A 10,462-nucleotide genomic window follows, 5' to 3' on the forward strand; every position below is an offset into this window, starting at 1 on the left:
CAACAGGGGAACTTTCAGTTGTACTTCACATCACTGACACTGTGTAGACTTTAACTAATGTACAGTTGTGTAGCTTTAGAGTTGTGTACAATTGGAGCAAGTGACCTAAGCAACATGTATTGCATACACAGTTTGCCTTAACAAACCTATCACTTCATCATGGTCAGAATATTTGTTATAGATACATGTAATGCTTCAGCATTGCTACTAGTTCTAATACACTCAAACTAGTGCACCAGAGTGGGTGATGGTAATGGTACTGTTAGAAGCAAACCTATATGACTGGGGTTGGGCTTCCACACACTGTCCCTTTCTCCCAATTCACAGAGCGGAAACGACTCGTTTTCAGCCTGTTTTTTTTTTTTTTTTACACAACCAATTTCCAACCTCTATAGATATCGCTTGGAATTCAACAGGCACCTGTTGCTACTGCACCTTTAAGACGGATGTAAGATAAATGAGCTCCTTTATGATTGACTGCCCTGTATTGTGCTTCATTCAAAAGGTACTCAGAGCTGAAATGCCTGAGAAAGGCAATTTAAGTGGGTGTGCTAAACCTCTATAGGCTGAATAGGCAGAGATAGGTCAATAAAGTGTTCTTGTGACATTAGAAATACAAATTTCAAAAGGGGCATTTTTGGCAGCTTAACTGACATAGTTAAGAATTTTAACATTTAAAATATATATATTAAAAGGAGAATGTTACTTATTTCACTCTGACTGTAAAACAGTGCATATTTTGTTAAATGGGATTTCCATCCCATGTTTTTAAGGCTGCCTTATGTATAAATAAATATGCAAGAATGCAGAGCATGAATAGGTCAGTCTTCCATTCTGTATCACACACCTACCCTTGATAACACCGTGGTAACTGGAAAAAAAAACAACCCTTTTTACTCAGTTGTCAGTACTTCCAATAGACTTCACGCTAATCTCATAGAAGTCCACCCCTTTCCGTGTCCTCCGGAAACAGCACTTCCGTTGTGTTGTGACAGGATTTGTTCCTGAAGTTGTATGCGTTTTCTAAATTTGCACCACATTTCTAAAGTGTGTTACCACTTTGATGAATATGCTTTGTGTATTTGCAGCACGATGGGTTTTCCAGGACACCGTAATTTATGCATGTTTAATTCCATCTTTTATTAACGTACTAAGCCCAACTCTATAGGCTAATATTTCTAAAACCGAGATAACCATAGAAACGTCTTCATCTGTGCTTGATACTTTCACGGAAAAACGGAACTGCTGCTTGTCAAGCTTGTTTCATCAGGTTTTATATCATCGTCATGACGTGTTTGAATTGATCCCAGGCATATGCAGTCCTCATCAAAATCCATGCATGTCCTAGGCTGTGAGTAATGTTATGTGAGCATGTCCTAGGCTGTGAGCTATGTTCTCTCTCTGGTCACAGTTGGCAAATAAATTGTGCATATAGATTGTGGGGAAAACACTTGAGCACGTGTTCTCCAAAGAAGTGTCTTAATATGAGCTATCTAGCTAGTTCCAATGTCAACTGTACTCATAACACTGGGTTTCTCTCTGTGCTCAGGTGTCTTATTCGCATGCCAGTAACATGTTAGCGATATTGTAGTAGTGTGAATTTTTATGTTGCCCGTGATGAAAGGTGACAGCGAATAAAAATCCAAACATTTTTTTTGTTCAGGTCTTTTTAACGGTCATAACCGACACATATTTATCTAACAAAAAAATCAGGTTCCTCTAAATGTGTGGAAGAACTGCTGTGTATATTTTTGTTTCCAGTGGCCTGAGTACCTAAAATATGTCACCATTTTAGGAAGCAGGAAAGCAGGGCTGCTTACAAACATGACATTAGTAAATGGGATATTTTCATTTATGATTTTCCCCTTTTTGTTGTTTGTTTGCTTTTTTACTTTCATTTTTTGTAGGGACTGTGATATATATTTTGTTATTTGAATGCATAATATAGCTTTGGGGCTCCCACAGACACTTGTGTATATAAACATAGGGGAGATTTTTTTCATTGATTTGTATATGTTTGTGAAGGAATGCACATAGTTCTCATGTTTGAGCCACTTTAAAGATATTTTTTGACTTGTATCAGAAAGGAATACAAGCATTTATTCATATCAACATTTTCCTTGCAGAGTCATTTCAAAGATGATGCAACAGAATAGTTTTGCTTATCTATTCTGTACTTTGTTTATTGACAGGTAATTCCACCCTCAACTTTTTAGGGTGCCTCCCCATAATTGCTCAGCTCTTCTGTGTAATAAAAGCAGGATTGGTTTGTATATCACATTGGTGTAGGTCGTTTTCACCTGTTATATAAAGAACATTCTAATGCCTTTGGGGGAGACAAACCAAATTAGTCCTTTATAATTGTAATTATATATTACTTTGCTTCATTAGAAGTTTGTGATTATTCCTGTTATTCATCAACTTAGGTACCGTGATTTACTGGGGTAGGTCAAATTAAAAGATAATTGCCTGCTTGTATTAGGTAAGGAAAGTTTTTTATGTCATAGTTTTCACTTACTATGATTGGGACAATACATCTTTTACATGAGGATGGATTTTATCAAAGCTTATATGGATCTGTATGCCATGCATAGGACGCTTATGCTTTATTTAGTTCACTAAGTACAAGCAGTTCATTTTTGTTTTAAATGTTGATGTTCCACCTGCTCCATCAGACCCTCTGCTTTGACACTATGTCCACCTGGTGTACATCAGTAAGCACAGCCTATAACAACGTATGTCTTAGCCACTTGTAATCTTCTAAGCATTAACTTTCACAACATTTTTATGACAATGTTAGTCTTTATAGTTTCCATAACTAGGTGCTTAACTGAAATCAGCTCCGGTGTTTCATGTTGATGTCTTTCATTTTTCATACATAGTAATGTATATATTTGTGACATGCTACATTTGTTACTGTTTTCACTTGAACAAGGAAAATCATACTCAAAACAGATATATAAGTGGACAGTCAGGGTGAAATAAGTAACATTCTCCTTTTAATGTTATATTTTATAAAAATATTAAAGGTCTTAAGTATGTCAGTGTTTTAGTTAGTCTTTTGGCCAATGTCTTTTTTAAAAAGAGATAAGGAGATACCAGAACAAAATAGAAAAGCAAATAATAGAGGAAGATGGCATGGGATGGAGGGATGGAAGGATGATAAAAGACAGGGGTAGTAATGGATAATTTATTCTATTCTCTCAGCTATTCTCTTTAACTAATTCTGAAGTCTGCATCTTTATTTTCTATTTGAATGTTAACTTTACGACTAGCTGATTGGGGATTTAGGAACGACACTAGCGTTGATTTTGATTCTAGCCACAGTTCTAGTAATAAGCAGTGTTACAACTCTACATGCAGTCACTGAACAGTTGACTGTTAATTCTGTAGTAAGCATAATGCAAAAAATACAACAACATATTTTGTTGTGATTGAAAAAATTACGTCCTAAATACATGCGTTGTAAATACATTGACATTAGTATTTTTAATTAATTTCTAACATTCAGAGACATTCAGAGGTGTTTCTATTAAGCCCAGAGTCAGCTAGGTCTCCACTCTCTAATTACTCAATGAACCTCAATGGTCTCCCAATCACATCTTCTCTAACAGTTAAAGATCTTGGAGTTATGGATCCCAGTCTCTCGTTCGAAGCTCACGTAAATAAATAATGTTTCTAGGACCCCCTTTCTCCACCTTAGAAACATTTCAAAGATTAGGAGCATGCTCTCCACACATAATGCAGAAAAGGTAGTCCATGCATTTATTACTTCAATATTGGACTACTGTAATCCCTTACTATCTAGCTGTGCTATTAAGTGCCTAAAGTGCCTAGCGAGTTCAAAATGCAGCAGCCATAGTTCTTAATAGAGCTAGAAAATTTGATCACATCAATCATATCTTAGCTACTTTACTTTAGCTCCCAGTAAAATTTCGTATTGATTATAAACTACTTTTAATAATTCCAAATGTGCATTAGACTTTACAGTAACCTAAGACAACCCTTTTGCATGAAGGGAACTGGTAACTATGCTCACCCTCCATAATGTGCAAAAGATATTTAAAGTGTAGGACAGTCGAAGCATTATGTGTGCGTGTGTGTGATGTTATTAACGTGACAGTAAAAGCTTACCATTTTTAAACGGGGGCTGATTGACTTTCCACTTATGCAAGACTTATGTCAAGAGTACATGTCAAAAATTAGAGACGAAATGAGGTGCTAAATGCCGCAATTAGGCATACAGCAGTCAAAGGCAATTTGGAAACACACTTAGAAAACAAAGATCATGATCTTTGATCATGATCAAACTTTCAAAAAGCTTATCAATGTGACGAGAATGTGAGGTTTAGGTTCATCTATAGTGTTACAGTATCAATGTGAAATATGGATATCGAGGTCAGCATCACGTAAGAATGTATATGTGTGAAACATCTTCGTCGCCATAAATGTTGTGTTGTTACATAATTAAGCAGTCCATCCAGTTTCATTTACTTGATTTATTAGCAACCTGTGTCCACTGTCTAACTCAAGTATTTTTATTTTAATTTCCTCCATGTTGTTTATAATAGGCCTACAGTAAGAAATCCTTTTAACTGATTAATAATTAAAAAATATCTTTCTTGACTATAAGAATATAGCTTAACCACTAGAAAGATTAAACATCCAGTGAGTGTGTATCCTGGCATGTTAATGTAAAAGGCAGCTCCTACTGGATTTGGGGAAAGATTAGTAAAAGATTTCAAGTATCTGCAAAGCAAAAAACTGCCTATTCAACAGGCATGAATGATGTGCTACCGAAGTAGTTGTTTTATTTGCATAGCCTAATTAATATCATTAGATCAAGTTCTATATTACCTATATTGTTATATTACAATTTTGCTTTTGCTTTTTTGCTTCACAATTGTTACACATAATTGCTGCACCTGATACAAGGATAGGAATTTCAATTTATTCATACTGGATATAAGAATCATTAATGGCTGCTGAGTGAAGCACTTTCATTGAAAATTCATCCACCAATTTTTTTTTTTTTTTTTTTATTATTTTTTTTTTATATATTATATAACCAGAAACAGGGCACATCAACCAGGAATACATTCCAGCTCTGTTTTAGAACACTGGCTGTGATTCATTACATTTTGGCAATTGTGAAAACAAACTGGATGATACTTCTAAAAGTAATTGTGTTTGCAGTTTATTTGCACAGTTACATGAACAACACATGTAGTAATCGGATCTAGAAAGTTGCCAACCCTATTAAAATATTAGGTTTATAGTATAATATTTGAATTAAACAGACAAAGCATTAATCACAATCATTTGCATGATTATTAAATCTTGAACCAAAAATGTATCAGAGAGCTCTAGTGTTTTTCACAAACACACAACCAATTAAACTGTGCTTGACCATTTCTTGCCCACTATATCATTCTCTGCAGTTTACTGAGAAAGACCTGACACTGGATAATGCCATTGTCTATTCGAAGGCCAAAACAACAACAATCTTGGTTATCAAAGATTCACTCCACCCTGACCACAGCCTCTTCTTTTAGAAGCTATGAAAAAACCACCATCGCAGCTTGTGAGCACAAATCTAGCCTCTTAAAAATACTCGCCTGGAATTAAACCTAGTAGAGTTCCACAACGAGGTGCAATTTGTAAAAGGACGTCTTTTTCTCTCAGAGTTAGAAATCTGCAGAAATAAATACATCAGTTAAATTTTTAAATATGTAGGTTAGAAATCCAAGTATAAAGAGCAGATATATTATCTGTGCTAATTAATAAACGTATTTAAAGTATACATTTAGTAGGCCTAAAAATATAACTCGTATGTAAATCATATCTAAATATTTTTATTTAGAGTAAATTACATGCGACATATTGAAGATTTTGATTTTTTTGGCCCGCTTCCACCATACCGCCTCATCGGGAACTGTTACACTTTATTTTTTATTTCTTTTTATTTATAACTTAAAAATAATCACCTGGAATGTAAACCTAGCCGAGGTCCACAACGAGGTGCAATTTGTAAAAGGACGTTTTTTTTCTCTCAGAGTTAGAAATCTGGAGAAATAAATATATGAATTTATTACCCCCCATCAGTGGACCTTTAGAGCTTTATTATTCAAAATAAGACAGACAGATGAACAGACAAACGCAAAATGTATATATAATATTTTTAAGTATTCGCCATCTGCACCATTACAGGAATGATGTGTGTGTGTGTGTGTGTGTGTGTGTGTGTGTGTGTGTGTGTGTGTGTGTGTGTGTGTGTGTGTGTGTGTGTGTATGTATGTATGTATGTATGTATCTATGTATATGGTTATGTGTGAGTACATGTATGTTGGATTGTATATGTACACGTATTAGAGTGTGATATTTATCGTTTATGGATTGGCTCTGTATGGATTTTATCAAAGGTGTCCACTCTAGATTATTGGTTCTGTTATTGATTAATTCTGAGAATTATTCTATTGATATATATACTCTATCAATAGATTTTTCTATTGGGTGACACTAATATTATTTTTTGTTTTCCAGTTCATGAATATGTTTTTTGTTTGTTGTTTTTTTGCAAGAATATTTTTATTATATCAATATAATAATGTTATACATAGTATCCTGTCATATTGGTTGATGATATGTCTCCTAGGAGACATAAAGAGGGTGTTGGATGGATATGGTTATTTAAAGCATGGGATATGTTGGTGATGCACTATATTGGACTGTTTGCACTTGTGTAGCATGTTGTCTGTTGCACTGTTGTTTTTATGTTGCACCATGGCCCTGGAGGAACGTTGTCTCGTTTTTGTTGTGTACTTGTATATATAGCTGAAATGACAATAAAACCACTTGAACTTGAACTCGAACTTGATGACGACTTGCCAAAATTGCTTGATAGGTGTGCTCTGCCACGTGGCGTGAATGTAATCGTCAACTGTGATTTGAGTAAAGTATGTACAGATTGCTGAGCTTGTGAAACCAATTTTAAACATCCAATGTGTAGTATAATGTACTCTGTATTATTTTGTACTGAATGCATTGTAGGTCAGTGTTGCTGTCATGTGGTAATTATTGTTACACATTTTAATCCAAACTGCAGCGTCATGGGCTAGTAATAAATGTTCCTTCTATTGTCTCAATGGGAGAGTAACTGTGAGATTTGATTTCACTATTATTTTGTATATCTTAGATAATAGGTTTTTTGTATTAAGAATGTTTGTTTATAAATTCTGATATGGATGTAGGTATCGGAATTGATTTTTGAACACATAGGTGATCTTAGCTGATGGTATTGTAGGAACTGGGGGCTTTCTATAGCATATTTTGTGGCTAGTTGTGGGCGTGACATGAAACAAGTCTTAGGATAAATATGTTTAAGGTTTGTAATGCCTTTTTCTGTCCAAGATGTAAAGTTTAATATTTTTGTTCATGGTAAAGCCTGGATTGTTCCAAATGGGAGAATGAATAGTTCGTGTGAGTGTGGAGTTTGATATCTTGTGGAATTTCCACCAAACTGTTAGTGTCATGGCCACCTTCAAACTGTTGAAACATGGATATTTTTGAATATGAGTCTGGGCACATTTGAAACACCTGCCGCAAACATTACTGACATTATATCTTGTTTATGTGATTGGCTGTGCTTCTCTAGCCACAAGTACTTTTTGATTTATTTATTTTTTAATTTGGTAATTTTATATATAACAGCAACAAATGACAGCTTAAGTTTTATGACAAAATGTGCAAACAAGCTGGCCTGAGAGGTGTGTAGCGGGATATGACTCAGTGCATCTCTGGTGCTGCTTTTGATGAGTACAGTGTCATAAGTGTGTCTGTCCAGCAGCGCAAAGAGGAGATACAGCTTCTTCTCCCGGAGGTTTCCGATAAATATGTAGATATGTTAGTATGTAATAGAAAGACAGCTGTCCATCCTCATAGTCTAGGTACATGCCCGCATTCCTGGGCAATTGTGTCAGGGGCAGAGGGGTCTCAGGCTTGGTGCAGGTGTACGACTTCTGGGTGCTCCTCCAGAGCACCCAGAAACCCTCACAGTGGGTTTCTCAACTTGCTCAGACTCAAATCTCAATATCGGCATCCGAACCGTCTTAGAGAGGAACAAAAAACACAACTCATTTGATTAAATTGTTCCAGTATAAATATGGTTATCAAACATGCTTTTAAAAATATACTTCCATGGAGATGGTGCCCTACAGGGTAGTGTTGGAACAGTGTGTACAGGCTTAGTGTCATGTTGTGGCCCCGCCCCCTCCTCAAACATCTTGGTGTGTGTGTGTTCGTCTGTGTTGCCACACCCTCTCGTGTCGTTCACCTGTTCTCTGTTATGTGTAATCGGCTTGGGTGTATATATGTCTCGTGTGTCATAGTACGTGTGTTGGTGTTTGAGATGTGCATAGTATTTGAGCTTTGTTGTATGTTTTGCATGTTTGCAAAAATAAAAGTGCGTTTCATCGTGCCTCGTCCCCGCATCCTGCTTATCCTCGCAACGTCACAACTAGACCACTTTAGATGTAACTTAGAACCTCCAGTGACCTCTGTATGTGTTTCTTTAGTTGTATGAGCTCCACTGGAGGACTCTGAATAGTTGACAATGGAAGAGGGGTATATCAGATTCACCCCTTCTGCCTCGGTGTGACAGATTAACACACTGCATTAACGTTTAGAAATAAAAACATATGGTAAACACAATCTAGAAAATATTACCTTGTAACAATTCATTCAGTATATGAACTGTTTTCTGTGTCCTTATGTCTATAAATTAAAAGTAATAAAACATTTAAATGATAAATAAATTACAATGAATGTATAAATGTTCACAAATAAGAAACTACATTGGTCTGCACTTTTCTCCACAGATTCAAGGAACTCATGAAAGTTGGAAGCTATAAAAACACATAATACAGAATTATAGACTGACTGATGTTTGAGCAGAAAGATCACTGTGATGTTCTCATATCTAAAGCACTCAAAGCATTGATGTTATGTAAATGAACTGTGATCTGATTGGTTTAAGGAAATAGATTCACCTACTTTGAAGTTCAAGTTTTTATCAAAAGGTTAGAACTGGTTGACTATACTTTGTCTGTCCTGCAACAGGAAATTTAAACATTTATATCCAAAGTATTACGCGATAGAAATCAATTCAAGACTACCCGTTATTGACCGCTAGATGGGGAAAGATACGAAGAAATAAATGAGTCCAGCTCCTCCTGCCCGACTTTACGGTGAGACTCTGCTTTTACGTCATTAAAACGCTAAAGAAAAAAGGCCGCCATATTTGTAGTTCCACAACGTGAAAAGGCGTCATTTTGTATGCCGAAGAATGAATAAACACCATGCCATGCCTTGAAGACGACGAAATTGCAATTTATTTAGCTAGCCATAAGAATAAGAATAGCTGTTTAATTTACATAATCACAAATATATTGCATGTACATACAGCTACATTTCAGTCGATCAAAAATGTTTCACGTATTTATAACCGCAACTTTATGTTACAGTGGTCATATCAGAGATTTACCAATATAAAACGCAACAGGTGTCGTGTTCTGTAATAGAACATTTTAACATTTATATCCATATTACACATAACCAAGGTGTAATATAACCATATGTACTGAACAGACATAAACAGCCTGTGTAAAATACATGTATGTGTCTTCTACAGCAATTACTGTGCCGTGCACACCTTAAGTTTGGCATGAAGTGTTTGCTTTTTCCAAAGCAAGTAGTATTAAATTATTCTCATAGAATAAATTTCACAAAGACATGGACTTCTCAGTTGACCGTAGAAAGATGTTTGTGTTTTTTTTTGTATTTAATTTATTTAATGCGAATCGTATGTAGGTTACCACTGCTAAGCTTCACCACTGTCAAGATAAGACCTCGAAAAGACGCAGAAATTTATTTTAATAACAGCTTCTGCTGATTTATTCAATAACTGTATGACACCGTTTGAGCGTACGTACCGACTGAAAACAAACTCAAATTATTAGAGACACTCTTACTGCGTCTCCACATTGAAACATATCAGTTAGTTAGCTAGGCTGGCTAACTAGCTTAGCTTTATTAGCTAGCTAAGCTAATTGCGAAGAGGATTACGTTAAAGAACCCCCGGTCTACAGTTGTGCACATACAGGAAAATTAATGAATAGCATGGTAATACACGCATTTATTGGAACAGTTATGTAGCTAATATGCATTTGTAGTATGTGCGCCTGGCGTAGAAATGAGTCTTTGTTAGCCCATTAAGGCTATCTTAGCTAGGCTAGTCCGAGCAAGCTAAGTGCTGGTTGCTATGACAACGGGCTTGGTGTATTTTGCGAGCTTGTCGGCTACCGACAAGGCTCAAGGCAACAGGGTCCTGTCCCTTGACTTAGGTTGATCTAGAGGTATTTCAAGAAACTTCTCAAGCGCACTTTAGTGGCAAAGAACAATATTT

Source organism: Electrophorus electricus, unplaced genomic scaffold, assembly GCF_041902795.1.
Source record: "Electrophorus electricus isolate QZ-2024a unplaced genomic scaffold, ASM4190279v1 Scaffold46, whole genome shotgun sequence".
Taxonomy (NCBI): domain Eukaryota; kingdom Metazoa; phylum Chordata; class Actinopteri; order Gymnotiformes; family Gymnotidae; genus Electrophorus; species Electrophorus electricus.